We start from the raw sequence: 23,749 nt of genomic DNA on the forward strand, positions 1-23,749 counted from the left end.
TCCTGGCCTTCAGACTCTGCCTGCATGTAAGCAGCATATTCTTGGTTTATGTGCATTTAACTGAATGAAAAAAAAAATCAACGAGAAACTGAGAGACCACGTTTACCATCCCTGCATCTTGAACTTCCTCTTGTAGTACTTGGAAGTCTGGATTTAGTGCAGTGCTAATGAGATCATGTGGCTTTTAGCTGACTAGGCTGTGGCAGTTTGGACTCCCTGTTTTTAGGGTTCTTGACAGAGCAGGGCTGAGTCTTTCTCAGAATACAAAGAATATACATGATCCTACTTTTACAAAATTGTACTGCCCGCTGAAGCTCATTCTCACTTTTTGAACTTGTCCAGTCTCATCAACTAGACATGATTGTGGACTACTTGGCTACAAAATTCTGAAGGAAAAAAACGTTGGTGAGAAATGTAGCTAATACTTCAGGAAATTACATGCTTTTGAGTCTAAAATGCATACCAGTACAGGCAAAGCCCTTCTAGAAATCAAGATGCTTGAATACAACGAAATAATACCTGTTTTGGTCCTTAAATATATAATAGCACTTAATGAAAACATCTAACAAATGTACAAATTGGATCATTGTATTAAGAATCCTGTTCTGTATACAGAGAAACAGATCTTAATTTCCTCCTCACAAAGAATCACAATCTTACTAAAATCACTAAATTGCCCTGCAGGGATATCTATACTTACATGGCAGGTTAACAATATTTATGTTACATCTTTGGGCCTGGATTGTATAAACATTACTATCTTGCTTCACTACGCATGCCCAGAGTCCATGCAAGCCTACAGTGCTTATTAAAATTGTGACTATCAGTTTTCATCAAGGTTTAATCTGGAAATTCATGCAGGAATGTACAGATATATGTAACAGTCACCTCCTTACACAGTAAAAAGGTGTGTAAGTCAGTAGAGAGAATGCATCATTCTTTACTTTTGTTTCATACCTCACTGCTATTTCTAAGCTGTGCTGCAAGAGTTCCATATTCTATAGTGACTGTCAAACACTAAGAGATTCTATGAGATGAGATTTATCACAAATATAACAGCTCATCTTCAGATTTCCAGCTGACTTTTCACTGTATCAACACACTTGAAAAAGCACACACATACCCCAAACATTTTTACTTGCAAAATTTTTCACATTTTGTAATGAACTGAGCTCCCATAAATGTTAAATATATTTCAAGAATGGTTTTCCAAAGCAAATGACAAACTATGCTAAAGATATCCAATTTCTGACCTTTCTACATTACTACAATCTGTGTGCATTTTACTGAGTTTTTTTAGATGTGACTATTTTCTTCAGTGCTGTAATAACTTTAGGTTCTAGAGGCATGAAGCTAGAAGGTTTTACCTATCAATTTATATGGCAAATCTCACTCCATTCCATAATCTAATATCCTTGGGAAGCTTTTAAGAGTAAAAGGCATAATACTCTTAAAATTATTTCCCTTTATCGCAAATGCATAGATGGGAATATGAAATTTTGACAAGGAATTTGGCTTATGAGAACTTGTTGATACATGTAACACACAGTCTGCTCCTATCATCATCATGCTGTCTATTTAATAATTCACAGTTAAATACAAGACCTCAGTTGCCTCAGCTCAGTAGGAATAAAATTAAGGAGATTTACATTTTTCCTGCTGAGAAATATGGAATTCTGTCTAATGTTTTATCCTGTGTCTTTTAAACTTGTCAGAAACACTGGTGCCAACATAACCCTCTATCAGTCAGGAACTAAAATATGTATTTGGGGGCTGTGTCTTCCATTATGCATCAACTTACCCAATTCCTGGCAGAAACCATTGTTACAAAATATGTCTAAAACAGATAATTCCAATAATAAAATAGTAATTCACAGTTTTACCTGATATATTTAAAATCTATTGTACAATTTTCTTCATTGCATCTGTTTTTCTTAACATTTGTACCAGTGAAGCAATACCTTTACCCCGCCTTTTTCTTTATATGTCAGTTAATAGTATAAAACACTTAACAACCGTTGAAAACTTAAGATGAGGTACTGAAACTGGTTTCTTATAATCCTATTTTATGTTAATGTCCCTCAGTCAATAAGGAAATGCAAATGAATTTCAGTAGAGACTCAAAAATACTCCTGAAAAGTAATGCTTTTGGTGCAATTAATGTGGTGTTAACAAAACCACCTAACAAAGATAGCCATAACAAAGAGAAACGGAAAGTGTACTGGTTTGTTGAAGATAGATTGCATCCAGTCACTTTTATAAAGATGGAAAAAGTAACTCCATAGTTTGCCTGGATTTTAGGAACACCTGGCCAAATCTTTACATACAATTTTTACTCAGTAAAAAAGACAATTTTACTATGTTTGTTAGAGCAAACATCCTTGCTATGAACATGACCTCTCAATGGTGTTATTTTCCAAATCACTGTCACTGATGTACACAGGAGCCAATTTAAATGGCACTTAGTGGCCAAAGAACAATGAACTCGTAACTGTGGGAAACAGTAAAGGTAAGTGGAGCCTCCATCACTGGAAGCTTTCAAAACCAAACTGGATAAGGTCATGAGCAATCTCATCTGTTGATCCCACTTTCAGTAGGGGACATGGAATAGATGAGCTGCAGAGATCCTTTCCAACCTCAGTGATTCAGGGATGCTGTGAAATACCAACCAGAATTACTCAAAAGGTCAGGAATATGTTCATTTCATGCAGTTTTAGGCTACCTGCAAACAGGAAGTGTATAAGGAGTTGGTCACCCCAGCTGGGTCTGAGCTGTATCAGAGGAGAATGCCATGGTGAGTGCTGGGCTCTGCTCTCACACCACGACTTTGGTCTCTCCCGAGACCAGTGGTTACCTGGGACACACCCAAGCCTGCACTGCCTCTGTCACCTCCTTGTCTGCATTACCCATTGGGATCCACTGTGCTGGGCACCATAATGTCAGCTAAACAAACCCACTGGCTTCTCCTAAAGATCAGCACAGACTGGTATCAGATCGCACAGCAGCTTTGTGTCCATTCCCATTTGCTCCATGACATGTCTAAAAAATTCAATTATGGAAAAGCTACTAATTTAAGGACAAAACTACCATTATAGTAAGCTTCCTGGAATAGGGCATAACAGCAAAATACACAGTCCTGTTAAACTGGGTTAATGGCTGCTCTGCATGGCCCAATTTCCCCCTTTTTTCCCTTCATTCAAGTTTTTCCATTTCTCATGTCCCTTCTGCATCCCCCTGCTTCTGTGGGTTGCTCCATTTCTTAGAGGCACTAAATTTTAACTCAAAATCTGATGAACAAATGTAGCTTCCTGAGAAATAATTGTGTTTTCAAAATAGTATAGCTTTGGGGTAGAGATGTTATTCCATATTATTTATGTAAGAGGAGTCTGAATTCTTCTCAAAGAGGAAAACTCAATAATCTCAAATTCCAGAAGATGTCCTTTCACAGTACAGAATTCTACTCAATCAACTAAGTTTTATATTCAGGTCACTACCTGACTTTAGAACACCTACAACCCAACTGTCCTAGAGGAGACTGCCATTCCAGAAGTGGATAATTCAGGCTGGAAATGGGCTCTCTGTTGGGCATGGTTCAGGATGAGAATGAGGGTAGCCAAATTTAGGGTCCAGGCTATGTATTATCACAATCCAGCTCTAGGGAGATCTGGGCACAACTCCATGGACTCAAGCTTTAATTAGGTCTGTTTTCTGCTTTTCTGAAAGCACCAAGGAAATCATACACCTTGGGAATTCTGGGGCAACTAGCACTGCCCAGTAAAAGAGCTCTGTTGAGCAAAACAGCCACAGAGGTGTGTGCCTTTGGGTCTTCTGTGCACAAAGGAACAGCCTGTGTATTTTGGGGCAGAGAGGGCCAAGGGAAGACAGAGGATGGAAAATTGCTGCCTCTACGAGAAAATAAATCAGAAGAAAATCTAAAGGTTGACTGCAGTATTTAGTAAAGGAGTAAAACAAAAGCTGTTAAAAAGAAAACAATTTGTTTTTTGAAAGGGAAAAGCAGATCCACTCTTTGAACTAGCTAACCCCATTAATAACAGAAGTGAGCAGATATATCAGCATAATCTAGTCACACAAGCTCCAGGGCAAGCTGGGTCCCATTTACTGAAACACCTGACAGTATTTTATTGGTATTTAACAAAACTGGCTAGATTACATTTAGGGCAAATATATCCAAATATATCCATTTAGCTAATACCTTCAGCTGCAGTGGAAATATACCCTTTAGAGAGTCCATCTGCTCTAAAAAGTCTACAATATAAACTGTGTTAAGAAAAGGATGCATTACTGAGCCTGTTTTACATAAAGACTAAAATATTTCTAGCTGTTTCCTAATAATTTTTGATGTCAGCAACACAAGAAGACATGACTGCCTAGGAATTAAACCTCCAACTCTCAAATTCCAATACAATGTGTTAATCACAACATTAGTCTTCATCTGAATGTTAATTTGACATGCATTTAAACCAGACAGCTAATCTCTGAGGTGAGATATTTTATTTTAAAAAAATAGCCATACTGAACATTTAGCCTACATTTTGGCTCATACTGCTCTTGATACCAGCTCCTGAAAATAGTCAAGATATTGGCAGATAATTTTTTACCAATCCTGTTCTAAAACTAAGTTAAGTCTCAAATTCTCAGCATATGGAGGCAAGTAAAACATTTTGCAAGATGCAATATTTGAAGATAAAAAGCTGGATTCTTCAGAACTTCATGCCTTTATATAGTGTGTGTCTGTGTATTTATAGATACAAAATTTTAAACGGTTGCGACTGAAACAGAACTTTTTGTTTTAATTGCATTTTTGAATTTGGTTTTAAGCAAGAGCAAATGATCACTTAAGATGGTTAAGATTCAGACCCATCAACTCATCTTTTTCATATTAAGAAACAGCTCATGAACATGAATATTGCTGTTTACACAGCCTAATCCCACACAATACCATCATGACTTCCTGAAACAAGTTATTTTTATGTCTCTATGATTTATTTAAATGTACTTTTACCTCTGCTGTGATGAAGAGATTGATTGTTAATACACATCTAGAGCTGATATAGGGTTTTACAGCTATACATGACTTACTAAAAAGGAAATAAAAATGCAGAGTTATGCTCATTTACAAAGCAGCAGTTAATATTAATAATCACTGAAACAGAAATACTGTTTTATGTTTGTAATTAACTGAAAGTATTTTTGGTTGGAAATAGAAGAATACTGTTACAGATTCACTCTACAGTGAGGTTTAAATATAATATCTCCATCATTACAGTGCTTGCAGTGTGGTTAGAAGTGTGCCTGTAAACTACTCTCATTCCACACACGCACAAGTACCACAATCTCCCAATCACCAGGGCTGAAGACACCAAATAAAGAATACCATCAGTGCCCTCAGTGCATTGATAACTGGGAGAACAAAGTGTCACTCCTAACTCCTGTCATTCTTATGTGAGAAAATTCCAGTGCATTATCTAATACAAGTGTGCTGGAAGCCTGTGGACTATTCAGAATCAAAGAGGTCCTCTGGTCCACTGCTCTGCAGCCCTTCTCAGTCCTAAAACCAAAATGATGCCATTATAGTCCCAAGGGTGTTTTGTTATGTTTGCTTAGGTTGTGATCACTGCACAAGCAGAAATTGCTCATTTGAGACTGTCAAATTTGTGTTCTTTTTCTAGTCCCTTCCTCAGACCTCCCAAAATCCCAATGGCTAGACACTAAGTATCTTCTGTCTAAAGTATTTCCAATACTTCATAAGCTCTCAAGGAAACGCTCTACTTCACAATGGAGTCAGGGACTCACTTCACTAGCATGTGAGCAGAGGTCAAGAAAGAATAAAGAATAAAGTTTTCACACAATATTCAAACATTATTATGTAAAGAAAACTACTCACATGAGGAACACTAGACTGCTTACGTCCCTATGGACTCTGTGTCAACAAAAATAACAGTACTTTTTTTCTCTCTATTCCCAAAACAGCACTCACAGTAAACCTGCAAAACTTGGTAGATTCCAGCAAAAAATTCAGTTCCACCAGACTAATGCCAAATATGATCTTTCATATCTCATTTCTCTAAAAAAGGAATGCATTGTGTTAGACAGGAGTTGGCACAAACATAAGATATTTAGTCAAAACATCCCCAAGACTCCTGCATGAGAAAATTGATACTCTAGTAGAGAAAGCTGAGGATTATGTAATGCACACAATTGTATAAGTAGTCTGTTTTCTGCAGTGAGAGGAATGAAACAGAGTACCTACTGACCTAAATACAAACTTTTGTCCAAAACAAACATAAACTCTTATTTTTCAACTCTTGAGCAACTTCAATGGGACACACAAACATGTACCTTGAATATCCTTTATGTGCAGATTTCCTTCTCAGTTTGAGTTAGAAATATTCATCTCCTGCACCATGTGACCTATGAAATGTGTTCAAAAGCACTAAGGTTATCTATAAAATACTGTGTTCCTCCTTCCTGAAAAATGTTTTGTTATTCAGACGTTCTCTATGGCTTTTTATAGCTTAAATCTCAAATGCTTCCTAAGTCCTCTTGCTAAATAACTGTACTGGGCCAGGCTAGGACAGAATTAACTTTCTTCCCAGCAGCTCATATGGTCTTTTAGTTACCTGCCCAAAACAGAGCTGACAGCACACTGAGGTTCTGCCTGTTCCTGAGCAGTGCTTGGCCAGCACACAGCCCTTCTCTCTTTCTCACTCCTACCACAGTGAAGGTGCAATACATTGGTAGAGGATACAACCAGATGATCTGAACTAAGCAAGGAGATATTTCATGCCATGTAACACCACATTCAGTCATGATAAGGAATAACAGGGGCCTTAGGGATGTTAGCTGTCATTTCCTTGGAACTGAATATTCATCAGTCCTCTTGAAGAATGTGGACAGTAACTTTTTGCCCCACTTGCTTTCTTTCCTTCCTCTCATCTTTCATCCATCCTTCACTTCATAAACTTTAAAACTTTTTTTTTACCTCAACGCCCAAATTTTCTTAGTTTTTCTCTTCCCTCATCTCACAGGGGCTTGGGGTGAGTGAGTGAGCAATTTGTGGTGCTTAGCTGCCCACTGAGCTTAATCCACAAAAACAACATAATAAACAAAAGGAATGATTTCCCACCTTTCTGCTGTGCTGCCCAGTGATGTATGAGTAGGAACTGGGTGTTTATGCACACTTGTGACTAAGCCTGTATTTGTGTTATAAGCAGATATGGGCTGTCCCATTTCTCCATGGCCAGATGCAGATGGGCATGGTATGACATGACCAACATCTCTGAGGGATGCAAACAATGCAGGAGTGGGCTGGGTGCCAGATGAAGTCCTTACCTAGGCAGCATCCAGCTCGGTTTCTACTTTGCCTATAGGTCAATTAGCATAATGAGAATAATTTTGTGTAACGCTGTACACTGATTATGAGTTATCAACATAAATGCTGTCAACGGTCTTGCCCCAAACTAAACACAAAAATTCTACCAAAACATACCATGAACTGCACATGCTTCTCACCCAGGGAAGAGGATGTGTGAAAAGATTGTGATAGATGTTAGGGACATTGTTTACATTACAGGAAGATGTTTCATGTCTATGGTAATAAATGCTTTACAAGAAGCCATACAGATTTATGGCATAATCTCAGACAGATATTGATATCAAGTTATTAATATCTTTAAGACTGAGAATATACTAGATACAAATGATAGTATTTTTGGGTGTCATCCCACTAAATGCTTGTTGCTTTTACTGCAATTCATAGAAAGGTACCATTTGTATTACTGAATATTCTTAATGTCCTCTCACTGAGCACTAAAATGCTGTATTACATCAAAAATAAAAACCACTTTGCATTAAATTTTCATACATAAATTTTATGGGTAAAATAGAAATCCAACGTAGAGTCTAAGTCAGAAGTCATTGCAAGCAATTTTCCCGACTGACTTTAAGGGGATTTGAACCTGTGGCTTTTGACTCTTAAAATAAACACTGCCTTACTGTCACATATGAAAAATATTATGAATAGAGAAGAACTAGTTTAATCTACTTCTTGGAGCACACGGAGAATCTCCTAAAGGGGCTTAAAGATTACTGCACATCAGAAGTAAAGCTCTATCTTGCATACCACTGAAATATTGTAAAAAGATGGCTTAAAGAATGTGGTTAGTAACAGGGATATTTATTGATCATAAAAAAAATATTTATTTTGTGTCGGTGGTCTGAAAAAAATTGCCACAATGAAGAGAAGGAGCCTTAAAGATAAGAATCCTGACTTTTTATGGCTCCTAAGCATATGCTAGTTTTATTTACACAACATACACCCCTGTGTTACTTTAGGGAAGCTGGGCATACAATTCCACACAATATTTATTTCCTCTAACCTTATTTTAAAAATAAATATGAGCCATTCAATCAAGTCTGATTTTCTTCTTTCTGAAAGAATTCTGGAATGCTGATCTTGGACCATTCTGCACCTTAGCTGGTTTGTTTTTATTAATGGTTAAAACAACACATCTTTTCTAGGTTTATTTTTAAATAACATAAAAATATAAATGGAGAAGGGTTTAATACAGAACAAACAAGGAACAGTGTTTTTACAGAAAACTTCATGGCTAAGCAGATGTCTAACCTACTTTGAGACCAACATGTTATGCAAATACAGTACACAGCTCTCCCTTGTATCCCAGGGCTATCTTTTGCAGAGCAGCTGTTGCTTTACTTTCCACATACTTTTTGAATACTACTCATCGAAAAAGAACATAAAAGACCATTTAAAACTTAAGTAGTCAAGTATTTTACAAGGGACCCTATCATGCCTTTATAAAGTGCTGACAAACCACACTAGATGTGTTGCACTTTGAAAATGTCTCACCTGATAAATGTCTTTTTGTTACAGACGTCTCTGTTCTGCTTTTTCTGAAATAGCAATCTGAATTCTGGAGAATTTCAAGTAATTGTGCAAAGAACTCTCTGCCAGGACTCCGTGCAATTAAGCTTCCAAAAGTTACAACAAAGACTGCAGAACCTTTACTGTAATACGTATCAAGTAAAAAAAGGCCAATCATCTAATCTGAGTTGCACTAAAAATATTTTCTCCTGTAGTTCAACAGATTATTTTGATTAAAGCATCCTTCTTAATTTTCTATTGTAAAGAGTGATCTACAAAAATCGTCACTAGTTTCAAATGCTAAAAAAAATTAAAAATACTTAATAGTAGTCTGAATTACTCTGGTTTTTATTACCTCGTTTGCTAATATACAGTAATTTTATTTTCTTTTAATCAACTACACTGAATAATCTGGTTTTGAATACAACTTACTTTATCTCAAATTTTTCCATTTAGTTAATGAAAGATAATATCAAGAGATGGCTTGATTACTGTCTGGAAGTGCCACCTTAGCTTTACTTTTACTAAGCTGTGCCCCCAGTCATCCATGATAAAGCATGTGTGCCAAGAACTCTATCTTTCTTTTAGGTTTTCTCTATAGAACTTTCAAGATTTCTGCATCCTTCTTGATGTGCAATTGCTAGAATCAAGTTCAGAATGAGTGACGATCACAGCATTAAAAACCACTGAATCAATTTAATTCAACAACTGCTTGATATTCCCCTTGCCCATTCATCTAGGACTACCTTCATTCTTTTGTGTCCCCTTGACACAGGCAGCTGATTATACCACGATCCTTCAAAACTCCTTTAGAACTCTGTGCTTTGTGAGGGAAGAATGAGGCACTCTGTAAACAGAACCTACCAATAGTTTCTACATAGTGATTTATCTTTTGCTATCTTTCCTATTCTTCTATTTTATTATCTTAGATCTTAGCTCTGGAATATGCACATGGAAGTGTCTAAGACTTCTATTTGAACTCGTCTGATGTCAGGGAGCTTAATTACATTCATATGGAATATATCAATTTTAGAATTACTCCCTTGTGATGTTTTCTGCTGTTTCCCTCACGAACAACTGAATACTGCAGAGTTATTTCTGCAGTTTTAAGTGTGGAAGGACATGAAAGCTTAGCCTTCCCCATTTTCATTGTTTTGCTTCCACCTCCTTTATGATGCTTTTTTGATTCATAATTAAGCTGACTCTAACATTTGAATCCAATGTCTGTTGTAGAGAAATCATGATTACATTACTGTAAGAAAAGTGCCACATTATGTTTCCATTTCATTTTTACCAAAGCACTGCTCATTACTCAAGGGTCTGTGTCATCTTCTTAAACTAATTTTTTCTATGAGTTTCTCCTCTCCCTGCTCCCTGTTCTTTTTTCTGGCTGCACTGAAAACAGAACTAACAAGCTTCTGGTAGTAGCACTTTACACCAGCTGAAGTTGGCACTTAGAAACAGTGAGATCATGGCTTGAATTGCAGTGCAGTGGATACTGAACAGGTGTTTTTATGAAAGTACACCTAGGACATAGGCCTGGAAAACATACACAGACGCCTTCCAGTCTTCTGTCTTGCAATTTCAAAGGTTTTGAAATTGTACCAGAAAGTTCATCTACATAAGATTAAAAATAATCAAGCCATTTCTCTGGGATTAGGTGACTGATTGCACTCAGTAAACTTTTAGTCTGATGAGTCTTTACACAGCACAATTCTGGAAGTAATTAAAAGTAAAAAAAATATGTCATTTTAGTGAAGGTGAAAAAAAGTGCAATTAAGGTTTTCTAAATTTAAATAAAATGTATTGTGTTTTAACCATCTGATTTTAAATGAAAGACCCTTTTTCTTGCTTTGTGCAAATTCACAGATTTAAATTTAGCACTTCTGCAATAAGTATAACAGATTAAAATTGTGGGCCCTTAAATTAGCAGGAATGCTTGCTAGTGCCTTCAGTGAAAACAGAGGCAGAAATAGACCAAGGTATTTTCTACGTGAAAAATGATACAGCTTTCTTTAACTGTGTGCAATATTTCAACATTTTCAGTGTTAAAAAATTAATTGTCTTTTGTTTTATATTGTGGAGACTGAAAAACGCATCTCAAGTAGTATTTAAAAATGGTTTTCCTTTCTACATCTTAAGGAAGAAAAAAAATCATACTCAGAACATTTTCAATAGTGGCAAAAAATCTAGCACTAGAAAGTTGACCTGACTTTTTGGCTAGTTTCCATATAAAAGAAGTTTTCTTACATATAAGATACTTCATTTGGTTAAAGGATGAAACATATCTTAGTAGATACCATGTACAACAGAGTAGGAGCTATGCCAGTCAGAACACATTTATACATAGTTTTTCTAGTAAAAAGTGATCTTTGCTAGCTCAATGAACTATTTTACATGCTATAATCTATGCTAAGCTAGGTTTGTCTTGCAGAGCAGACAGTGACCTGAATTCCAAGGAAAATATTTAGAATTTCATACCAGAACTTGAACTCTAGATTCTTCTGAACAATCCTTCTGTGATTTCTTTACAGCATACACTGGTTTCTTCTTATTCCAAAATTTATCTTCTACTTCTTCCTTGTGTTTGTGAAGCAAGAAGGAACATGCAAAGAAAAGAAAAAAAAGACAATGAAAAAACACACCTCTGAATAGGAAGCCTTGCTAACTCAGAAGTGTTGCAGAGAAAAGCACAGGCATGAGACCCAAAAGACAAATGATGTAAGCATTTGCTTACATAGACAGCAACTCCCCACTCCCCCTTTCCCCCCCTCAAATCAAAGTGTTTAGCACCTATTTGCTTACAGGAATACAACTCTGAAGAAGACTCTTAACAAGTCCAGTAATGTCTGGTGCAGGCAATTGCAATGCAGTCCACTCCTGCAGGGACATCCTAACTATGCAGGTACTGCTAAGATCTGATCTACTGCCTTTCCTCTAGAGAAGAAATACAGCCTGAACATCTCCTCCTGCACCTATGCATGTTCTGAGCAAATAAAAGCGCAAGTTATAAAAGAGATTAATTTAAATGGTTTTTTCCTGTGTTAGTATCAGTAAAAAAAGTTCTCGAGTTCCTGATTAATTTTGGTACATAGGACAAGAGCAGCAACTGCACAGTCAGCAGTTGGATTTCCATGCCCTGTTTAACTTAAATGGAATCACTGCTTTCCTTGTATTTGGTGTAGGTCCAGAGACTGAGGCCTGCAGAGCTGGTGACTTCCAAGGGAACGTTGCTCACGGTACCATGATAAAATGAACAACAATGGAACATCAGTTTTTCTCGTCACTATTTAAAACCTGTGCAGCCCACAAAATACTTAGAAAAAAAGGTGCTCAGAAAGAAGTGATTGTAGTTTAGCAGTTCAATTATCTTGTGAGATGCAAAGTAACACTTTATGCAACACCACTGTCCAGTATCTGAATGAATGATCACAATCATTAATGCCAATGTTCTACCACTCTTACAGCACCACCACACTGAGCTGTCAGATCTACTCTAACCTACAAAGAGCTCCTGCAAAAAAAACTTCTGAGGCTTCACTCAATGCAGGCTGCTCAGCAATGTTTATGCTTTTCTTACAGTACAGGAATCAACACTTAAGTGTCAGTTGCAACTTTCAAGGAATGTGAGGGTTTATTGCTGTGAACAATATAAATTTCACCTACTCCAATAAGCACAATCAATAACATCACACCCACTGATGCATAAGAGAAGGCTCTGCATTGTCCAGGTTCAAGTATTGTGGGCTTCTTTCTATTGTCCTAAACTTACACTAAACTCTGCCTTTCTTCATGCAAATTCCATTCAGAACTTATCCACAGGATCACTACCACAGCTTCCTAAAAACCACTTTCTTTAATAAAGTATCTTTGAAGAATCTTGTTTGTTTTAAAGACAAGAAAAGTTGCAAGATGGTTCTACTAGTAGCAAGATGTCTGTGTTGGAAGCTGACTAGAAACCATATTCTAGTCAGGTTCTGCTCAGGGTAAAACCTAATGGTGTTACCATGGCACTGAGCCACAGCTAATACACTCTGTCTTTATATTACACCAAACATAAGCAGATATCTTCTCAGTTTCTTCAAGCTCGGGCAGCAGGAGCTTACATATGTTTAAAAATTACACAGATGCACCTCAATGCATAATTCCTTTAAGAAATAAAATAGCACCTTTGTACTTCCAAGCAGCACACCCAAGCATGTTATGGAAAAATATACCTGAATGACTAATGTCTCTCCCAGAATTCAATTTGTGCATTATATTCCTTTGTTTAAACACTCAACCTTTAGACAAAACCAATCTCTTATATATATCCATGAGGCCAAACTCAACAGAATTCCATACCTAAATGGGCCCTGCTGAGATCATTATAACTTCAGTAAAAATTACAGGCTTCAAAAGAATTCCAGAGAAAAAAATCTGCATCTTTGTACATATGTGAACTGCAGCATTGGTTTTAATATTATATTTACTACCAAAAAAAATTGTATAAAAGACAGTTACACCCTTTTTTAGTATTGTACTCCCAGGTGTTTGATATCACACACAGTTATACTCACTCATTCCTCCAGTATTTCAGTATTGCTCCCCAAATAGTAATAAAAGAATATTCTCCACAACCTATTCAACAAGACAACTCTGTAAGCCATAATTTACAGATACAGAAAAGGGAGACAGAGAAGTCTAAGTCCAAACTGTTTCAAGTACTCTTTATTTCCATACACCTGATGTTCAAAGGTTCAGCTTATCAGGACACTCAGGACTGAGTAAATAGCTCTGTTTCACACAATTTTGATTGTACTGGTGATGTCGAAACAAGGGCCAATTTGGCTGCAATGTGTCTCACATCTGTTAAAAATGAAAGGCCATCTGTGAACCCCTGACCTATATTACCTACCCGGCAAAAAATAGTAATTTAGTACCCAAGACAGGCAGATACTAGTCCTCCAAGGCAGTATTCACTTCCCTGAGCTGACTATCCTTTGTCTTCCTGCAACATTCCTCTTGTGCCCATTCTACATTTTCCTCCAGATGGTAAGGGGATGCTGGGGAGAAAGTCTTTTAAGAACAGAAGTGAGAAGCACTACAATGGATAAATTACAATCACACCAACAACCTAAAATAAGAAATGTCCTAACATTTTGGCCCTTTAGCTATATTAGAACAGTTTAATTTTTATACTTAATCATTCCCAAAATACAGGAATTCTCCTGCTGAGTTACTATGGCTCCATGCAGTCTAAGCTGTCAGCAGTTTGACTTCTGCACCTGTCAAACAGACTTCACCTTTGTGAATAAACAGAATCAATACCAAGCCAGAAAGCACTGAAGTGAAAGAGAGGTTCTTTGCCTGTTCTCTCTGCTGTTCAAGGAGGAACAAAGAACAGGGAAGTTCTACTCAATGACTTGGCTGCAGATACTGTCTTTGGAAAATGTCATGGGCGAACTCCCACCAACCTCACCTAAGAACATTTATAAACATATTTTTTTCAAAGGCTTATATTTAGATCAAACACTTCTATTTTCACAAGAACAGGAAAAATTACATTTATAATACAAGGGCAATAATGAAATAAAATTTGAGATCCTGGCTTAATGAAAAGGTTACCAAAAACATTTTTACACTTGGCAAAATGACTACTCCCTAATCTTGTTCTTGGAATTATTTAATAACTGACAAATTTATAAGCAATTTGAGGCAAGGTCTATGGTAACTTAACTAAAGTAAGTACAAGCAGTACTTGTGGTTACTCTGTCTACAGGCATATTCAGTACTGACATAGAGTCAAGTGGATAAACTGAAGCTAGAGTTACAGCAGTTTCCATCAGCTAAAGATAATGTTTCAAACTATTTGTATTTTTATGGATTCCTCCTTTGATTCATGAGAGTCAAGACACTTCCATTGAAAACATCCAGTAAAAATTACATGGTAAGTAGCTATCATCCCTTGTAAGAAATTTCAATCAGTATATTACCTGTCAGTGTTCTTTCATATTACCCACCCACTTCAAAAGATGGAAGCTATAAATCCAAAAGTCCAATGTTTGGCAGATGTTTGCAAATGTTCTTTATTTATCAGACATGCTTGTGAAATCTAGGTGTAAAACAGCTGGATGGGAGGAGTTGGGAGGGTTCTCCTTTGCCAAGAAAGAAATCAGATGGAGAGTTTGTATCTCATAGTACAGAACCACAGAACACCAAACTTGCTCCAGCAGCTCTTGTCCATGTGACCCAAACACACTGCCAGTGCAGCAGCCTAGCAAGCACCCAAAAAAGGAAGACAAGAGATTACCCTCAGTAAATATTAGAGAACAGTTTTCTTCATATATGCTATTCTATTTATGCTATTCTCTCAATGTTACACACATATTAGCAAAGACTTCCAGTGCCAGAATGAAACCCCCACTTCTTAGTCCTGGTCACCAAGCCAAATGTGGAAATGAGAGTTCACAGATCTTCTGGATATCAAAAGTAATAGATGTAACTGGAGATACTGTCTTTAGTGAGTGGTGACACTCCAGCTAAGGCTTCAGTGTTCTGGGTGGGAATGATCCGTTTTCTTTCTGCCCAGGACAGAGCACTACCTCAGAATTCCTAACCATACTAATGTCCCTTTTTAATGTAGGTGATAACCACACTTTTCATCCAATGAGCCATTTCATTGCCATAACTGAGAAACAAACTTACAGCAACTGTTCCAAATTTGGCCTAAACTTATGTTTAGATGAACAGCAGAGCTGATCTAACCAACCAGCTGTACCAAAAAGAAGGGATGCACCACTCTGGAGCTTGTTGATCCATCTCTAAGTCCATTTAATACTCTAGAGCAGCAGAAAACGTCTGCCTAGTTTCTTGGTGGTTTAGTTAAGTCTAATTTGGGGGTTTAATGACTGCCAGGGCTCAGAGAGCATAAGCCATAGCAGCAGCACTTCCCTTCTTCTGAGCAGTGGCTGCAGATGTCTTCTGGAACTGCAGCCCTGGTTCATTGCTTGCTGCTTTTGCTCAAAACCTGAAGAAGAGTTTGCATGCCCAACAGTTTGTGTGGTTTTCCCTATTGTACTAGTGGATGTACCTAAAGCTGCTACACCTGGAGAAGCAGATGTTAAAGTAAAGCTCCTCAGTTACAAGTCTCACTGGTTTCACCCAGCTTCACAATAAATAAACTGAAAGAGCTTCTCTGCAATTAATGGCAATTTTGAATTGGAGATTAATCCCATGTAAATTTACATTTTAAGTTTTCAGCAATAAATACATAAGAGTTACACATCAATAGTAGATTTTAAACACTAGCCTGTGTAAGGCACCAACTGTCACTGAGTACATAATTACAAGTAAATCTATTTGCATTCTCTGATCACTATCCACACAAAAAAAACCCCACTTGTACTTTTAGTAAATATGTATTTGGGATGAAAGCATTAAAATTTACTTTATCTATGATATATCAAAAGAGTTAAGATGGAAAGCTGAAAAATATTGGTTTGATTAAGCAGCTCTTCAAAATCACTTTGTATGCAGGGAAATTCTACAGCCAGAAGCAACCAAGAATACTTACTCAAAATATCATTTATATCATATAAAGGGTCTTTTGTCTCTGCTGCTAGCTGATGATTCTTAAAAAAAGTAAACAACAATTTTATAAAACCGTGAAAGAAAAAACATCTTTAACTTCATTCAATACACATATTGGCTATTTAAGAGATGATCTTTCATCTGAAAGAAGAACTGTTTTCACTACGAAATTAATCAAGAGTCTGGTTTCTTACATATTCCATTCTTCTTCTTAAGGAAGAAAATAAATATAATTACATTCACTTTAATCAGTGGTGACACTTCTCTAAGAATCATTCAAGACTTTTATCTCAAGATCTACTGCTTTTTTTGTGGCAGAGAGAATTTCTCTCTCTACCAGATCTGATTAGTGGTAACCAGCACTGAAATCTATCTAGAGAATACTTAAAATGTGGATTCCCTTACTTTAGAGGTATTTTGTTTATACACAAAAACTTTAACAGATGTAACACAATGCAAAAAGTCAGACTGAATTACAAGGGGTTCCCCAAGAGCTTGTATTTCAAAAACTAAGCTGCAACAACAGGTGAGCAAAACAAGTGTGCAGGGTGGAGTTTGAAAGATGGGCATAACAAACCGGATGTGAGCGATTTTACAGCAATTACAAACTGGGGCTCTCCCTGCTGCTATCAGATTGTACTCACAGCTTCAGCTGACAGACAGTAATTCTGTAACACTGCCATCAACTTCATGCATGTAATGAGAATAACAGCCATGAATCAGGCAAATATCACTGCTCACCGTTTAGGTCGCACTGCTATTCTTGCTACATCTCCACTGGTATGCTGTGTGTGGGAAGGGTTCTTTCTGATAAGAATTGCTGTGGAACATAAAGTGGTTTTCCTCCTTGTGGAAGAACCTATGCTGAAGCTGAGCAAAGGAGCCAGGAAAGGCATCCCCTGTTTGCAGTGTGGATACCTGTTCTCCAGCACTCTGCTCCATCTCCATGTGTGCCTCTCTAAAAGTGCCAGTGAAGACTCGGTGGGGGAAGGCAAATCTTGAACCACTACAGACTGCAGCAACTTGAAGCTCTCTGTGATGCACCAGTTACTGACACAACAGCATCTCAAGGAAGTGAAGATCCTCCCAATAACTGTTATTCTCATCTTTGACCTCTTCTGAGAAAGTAAGTTTACTTGTCTTTTCCTGGTTAGATCTTTCATGAAAATAGGAGTACTATGGCAAATCAGCAGGCTACTTTCTTAATTCCTTTCAAATCTCAAAACGTACATAAACCAATGGCAAACAAAATTATTCTATTACAGGAAAAAAAAAAGACCAATGCACAGCAGTAAATCAAGAGTTTGGTTAGCTGCTAGGAAAGCTACTGACATATGCATGAATTTCACTATTAATAATTGAATAAATGGTTTCAGTTTTAGGTAACCAGTCAAAATTATTTGTTTCACAAGTAAGAACTAATAGTGGCAGCTATTGAGACCATAGTGCTCAAGTAAGACTTTCATTCCAGAAGGGGCCCACACTTGACAGTGAGCAATTTCTGGTTTAATCCTGATAAGGACAGCAACACTTCTATTTCCCATGGACACACATTGAGACAGACACTGACTTGTCACAGCCTGATGGAGCTGGCTGCCAGTGCTACACCTGCTCTGCTCATTACGGGCTTCAGGCTTTGAGACTGCCAAGCTGTTACTTTTCATGGCACTACATCTATTGGAAAAGTTTAAAGATAAAACCACAATAATCAGGAAAATATGCTTCATTGTAAGAAATGCACTACCCACCATCATTCAAAAGAGATAGCTACAACACTGATACAGAATCAACTTTATTTCTTAATCTTTCAAATATTTAGTCTAATAATAGAAATAAAACTTTTTCCCAGACTGTTTTTTAACTGAGGATTTGGGGAACAAACAACCCCAAGCTAAGGTGTACTTGGTGCAAAGTTTTCAATAGTTGAAGAAAGGACTCCCCTTTTCAACACCAGCAGTATGTCCTTCTACGGGAAATGATCAAAACTTTGCCTGGGACTATTGTACTTGTTTAAAAAGGGTCTTTACACCCAAAACTGCAAAAAGGAACAAATCTTTTGGGTTGTTGTTGTTTTTTTTCTCACTGGGATGTTCTAATTCAGATAGCAGGAAGAACATATAAAGATGCTGTTGGCACCACTCTTTCAAAAGGTCATGATAAGAACAATTCCTATGTATGCCCAACTTGGCAAAAATCAAGATACAAAGTTCAGACACTTCACTTTTATCTGCACTGTCCTCCACTTTTCCCTTCTGTGCATCCCACAGTAACTTGCTTGTCAATCCTAAAAATGGAGCTGCACAGGAGCAACTTTAAACCAACACATTTTATCTCACTTTATTTTGCATATTCTGCAGGCTTACAAGTGAAACCTAGAGTTTTTCATTTCTACTTTAAATCCTAGAGTGTCCATAGAGCAAGGAAAACCAGCTGAGCAGAGTGTTAAGTCCACTTTCAGTATTATCTCCTTTACTGCTTTCAGCTGAGGTCTGGGCACATAGAATGCCACACACATTGTATGTTTTTATCTTCTTTTTAAGGAAAATTGAATAAATAAAGATGAATGCTATTCGATCATTGAATGAAATGCACAACTAAAGCAGTATTTTTCCTGTTTGTTAACATGACCACCCAGCATACCTAAGAGATTCGCTATTACAGTGCTTTCACTGTCATGTGCAGTCTTAACTTGGTTAACACTTTGGAATTTCTGATAGGGAGATGTTAAAATCCACGCAATGAACCCCGAAGCAACACAATTTTCCCACACTTTATTGCTCTAATACTCTAATTAATACTATGAGGTGCCAGTGCATAGTTCTAGACAAACAAAAATGATAACATGTCCTTTTGCCCCAGCAGTGACAAACACCAAAGCAATCCTTTCTGTTCCCACGTGGAGAATGGCAGGAGGTACAAAACACAGGCAGTGTGATAAGGGACACCTGATGCCACAGGAAACAGAATCGTTTACTAGCAGGACATACAAAGACTTTCACACAGTTATACTGTAAATCCAGGTGGTTGGATGTGTGAAGCACTACCTCCCCACTAGAAACAGTGACTTTGCTTCTTCACAGTGGCAGGTATGCTGAGTAAATCTTGTAAAATTCATAGTTCTGCCTCTGTACAGGAAGAGAAGAATGTGTCCCAAAACTAGAGGATGAAAAATCCACTTTGGAAGCAAGCTGCAGTTGAAAGGACAACTATATATAGGATCAGACTCTATCCCATTTTAAACACCAACAGGCAAGAGGACCAGGAACAGAAGTCTATCTAGGTACAACTCCAACATGTTTATTAAATCAACTGGCTTAGCTTTTAAAAATACATATTTATGTGGTTTTTTACTTCAACAGAGACTATTTTTGCTTAAAAAAAACTAAGGAAAACAAAACCCAGATTAAAAGCATCTGGGATCTGTCTCTGGCTTCAGGGTATAGACATAGTGTGATGCTACTTTTAGGTATTATTGTTTAAATTTTATTTTAAATTAATACACTTTGAATAACACAGTAACTTACTTCTTACCATTTACACTCCCCTTTTAACTATTTGGGTAAAATGATGGATAACAAGTTGCTAATAGAAAGAGGTTACCATTTAACCACTGAGCCAGAAAAACTGCACTTGAATGGTGCAAAACTTTCGCAGTTCACAAACCAGCCGCAGGAAACTGCTGGGTTTCTGAGCATTGTCTGTACTTCTGACATCCCACCGAGCGTCAGAAACTGACACCAACCTTTCACTATCTACGGTACCAACCATGCTCCCTCTCCGTTGTGCATGCGAGATGATTCACTTGCTTTTATTTCAGGGAACTGATGATTCATTCAATCGTCTCCAGATCATATTAATCTACTAAATATGCACATAAAGGAAGCAAAAATCAAGTTCTTAAACTTTTTTTATGCTCGCATGTTTATTTTTTTCTTTGAGAGAGAATAGAAGCAATTAAACATGGGAGACGAAGCAGGACAGGTTACGTTTCTGCTCAAAGGCAAGGTTTGGGGAACACACCCAACCCACGTGTAAAGCGAGCAGCCGTATTCCAGCGGCGGACTGCGAGCGGAGGGGAGCTCCCGTCCCCTTCGGGCCGGGGCTGCTCGCTCTGCTCCGGTACCTGGAGCGGGCAAGGCGCGGCGGACCGGTGCGTTCCCCCCTCCGCCACACCGAGGGTTTGTGCCTCTCCTCCTCCGGTGACATCTTACATAATAAGCCGAGCTAATCACGCCGGAAGCGAGCCAAACCGCCACGGAGCATCAGCGGGGATAACTACCCGCGAGAGGAGATGCTCGGACCGGCACCCGCTCCTCGCTCACCGCCCGCCCCGGCGCCTTGCTAGAAAAATCCTCGCCGGGGCGGCAGCGGCTCCCGCAGCAGGCGCCAGACGCGGAGCCCTCGCTCGTCCCCCGCCGCGCCGCGCGCCGTCTCCCCAGGAAGCCGCCAGCACCGCGAACGGCATCAGCCTCTGCCGAGCGCTCCCACCCCGTCGGCTCCAGCCCCGCCGCCCTGCCCGGCCGCCGCCGGCTCCCTCCTCAGCGCCGAATTGGAGGAGAAAGTTACTCGGCGGCGGCCCGGCGTCCGCCGCCGCCGCAGTTCAAGAGCAATGTCACGTTCAACAACTTGTTATGACACATGATCCCCCCCGCACGCATCCGCACCTCGCCGCCGCCTGCCCGGCGGCCCCCGGCGGGCCCCTTACCTTCCCCTGCAGAGGCCACGGGCACCCGCGGGCGTGTGCGGGAGTGGGTGCGTGTGGCAGCGCGGGCGGCGCCGGCTGGGCGGGCGGGCGGGGGAGGGGAGGGCGGCGGAGCGGCGGGAACGCGCCTCGCCGGACTTGTCAGCGGGCGGGGGCGGCTGCGGGGCGGCGCGGGGAGCGGCGCGGAGGGGAGCGCGGGGGGCGGAGGAGTTCCCGGGGCTTGTTTACGCATTGCCGCCCGCCCGGTGCAGGCGCTGCACTCTCTGATTGGACACAAACTGGGGCACAGCCCGGCTCGGGCGCTGCCGCCCCGGGGGCCCCCGGCGCCGCTCGGCTGCAGGTGGAGCCCCCGCCGGGCTGCGGGGCTCGGGGCCGCCGGTGCCCCGCGGGCTCCCGCCGCCCGCCTGCCTTCGGACGCTGCCCGGCCGCCGCCCCCGCGCATGCCCGGCGCGCCGGCGGGCCCGGGACGCGCATGCGTCCTGCGCGTGCCCGCTGAGGCGGAGGGGCCGGCGCGGAGCCGCTGCCCGGCCGGTGCCAGCGGGAGCGCGGCCGGGGCGCTCCGCGTTGTCCTCGGCGGGGCGGGGGCGGGACCGGCGGAGCCGCCCCCGCAGGCGCTGGTTATGTAACCGGGGGGTGTCTCTGTCGGCCCGCGCCACCGCCCCTGCCAGCGGTAGCGCCTCGGGAGGAGGGGCTGCCGCTCGGTGCTGCCGTGGCTGCGTTTCCCGAACGGGGAGCTGGATGTGCTCCCTCCGCCACAGGGACGGGCGCCCGCCGAGTAGCGACAGCGGCCGCTCCCCTTTTCTGCCCCTTCCCCGGACAGGTGCGGCCTGATCCCGGGGCCGGGGACGAGCAAGACCTCATTTACACTCAGACCCTTCTCCTTCGCCCGCTCTTAGCGCATCCCATCCCGAAAACTTCAAAGTTTGGGCAGTGCGCGGTGTCCGCGCGTCGGTGCGGAGCGAAGAGCCCGAGGCAGCGAGAGCTGCTGTGTGTGGGCAGCGCTGCTCAGAAACACCGCGCTCTTCCCTCGGTGTAGGCAAAAGGCCACCCAGCAATGGGTATTTTCTCCGTGATTTATTTCTGCTGGGGTGGGCACGACTCATATCCTTGGTAAATTCCATTGAAATAAACATTTTTAAACCAAGGAAATAATCAGAACATAACACAATTGTATGACATTACTCATATACTCATTATCTATAAATAAGCAGCTCCTTAATGCTCCTTTTACTCCCATCCCACAGTCAGCAAATGACAATAAATGTAATAGGAAAATATAAGCCATGAGAGCTCTTTGCAATAGGAATCTCCACTATGCATCTCAGTACACACCACGGGAACTTCCCTGACTCATTTTCAGATGAGTAAGCTTCTCAATCAAGTTTTCCTGGCATTTGATGGTAAAGTTTTCAACTTCCTCATCCTGAGAGCAGAATCAATAGTCCCTGTAACCTGTTCCATGTTGCCTCTTGCACAAAGTTTGGGACAAGGGCCCTGGCTAGAACCATTTCCTTGCAAGCACTAGAGTAGTCAGCCAGCAGTCAGGGCTGCTGCTACTAACTTAGAGCTAAACCTGCAAGTTAGCAGCTTTCCTGACTTCAACTTTCATTCTTAGATGAAGAGTAGGAGTGCAGTTTTGAAAGACTAATTTTAATATATCCATGATGCTTTCCAAGCAGTATTGCATTAAAAAAAAATTAAAAATCTAGAGAAGAGTTCTCTTGTGCCTGGTTAGTTAGAACTTCTCCCTTTTAGTCGCTTCCTGGGACAAATTACCAGGATATCTGAATTAAAGATGCTTTAACATCATCTGAATCAGGTCACATTACCACATTCATTTAGACAGTGGTGAACCCTGTCAGTAAGTATATATTCTGAGGCTTTCCTGGTCAGACTAGTGTCAATCTTGACTGTCATGTCAGCTGTTGATTATAATTGTATTTTTGATAATAAGCCAGATTGGTTTTATCAGAGCAATGCATTTAACTCCATAGAGTTTACAGTCAATGGGTGTCACGCAATGTAGAGTATTATTAGAGATTAAAAGAATCTTCACTGAAAAGAAACTAGACTGCCTATGCTTCAGACAATCATATCAAGCTCACTGAAAACTGAGACCTGGGTCCTATCATTAAAAGTTTTGGGGACTTTTGTAGGGTTTTGTTTTGGGGGGTTTGATTATAAGTTTTAATTTATTAAAAAAAAAAATAGAAAAAAGAGAGAAATTCTGAATCATGAAAGAACAGTTTCAGAGAGAGACAGTAGCTCTTTATCTGAAAAGAAAGGTCAGAAAGGGAACAAATTCCTTCCTGAACATCAAAGTACTTGAGAACTCATTGATTTTACTGGAACAACTGATGCTGACACTCAAGTCACAGAAAAAAAACATACCAGAAGATAAAATTATTCAAGGTATTATTACAAGGTGGAAACGTAGCTACCAGTAATGGTCTAGACATGGCAGGACAGAGCTCAGAGTAGATGAATTTTGTTTACTAACAGAGCAAGGAAGGCACATAAAGCCCCCAGTGCAAAACATACTTCAGTACTGACAGTTTTCTCACCAAATG

General features: G+C 40.0%; 1 protein-coding gene across 4 annotated transcripts in view; it reads right to left on the bottom strand.

The window, feature by feature from the left end:
* PCGF5 (polycomb group ring finger 5) overlaps positions 1-23,749 on the bottom strand; it is a 100,006-nt gene that overhangs the window by 44,222 nt on the left and 32,035 nt on the right. Inside the window, exons 1-2 of one of the 4 annotated variants that reach the window (XM_064716115.1) lie at positions 21,183-21,298; positions 11,387-11,485 (exon numbers count right to left, since the gene is read on the bottom strand). The gene's annotated coding sequence lies outside the window, so the exon portion shown is untranslated. Of the gene's footprint in view, positions 1-11,386; positions 11,486-21,182; positions 21,299-23,749 lie in introns of those variants that run through there. The other 3 variants (XM_064716120.1, XM_064716116.1, XM_064716117.1) reach the window with 3 other exon arrangements.

Source organism: Zonotrichia leucophrys, chromosome 6 (genome assembly GCF_028769735.1).
Source record: "Zonotrichia leucophrys gambelii isolate GWCS_2022_RI chromosome 6, RI_Zleu_2.0, whole genome shotgun sequence".
Classification (NCBI taxonomy): domain Eukaryota; kingdom Metazoa; phylum Chordata; class Aves; order Passeriformes; family Passerellidae; genus Zonotrichia; species Zonotrichia leucophrys.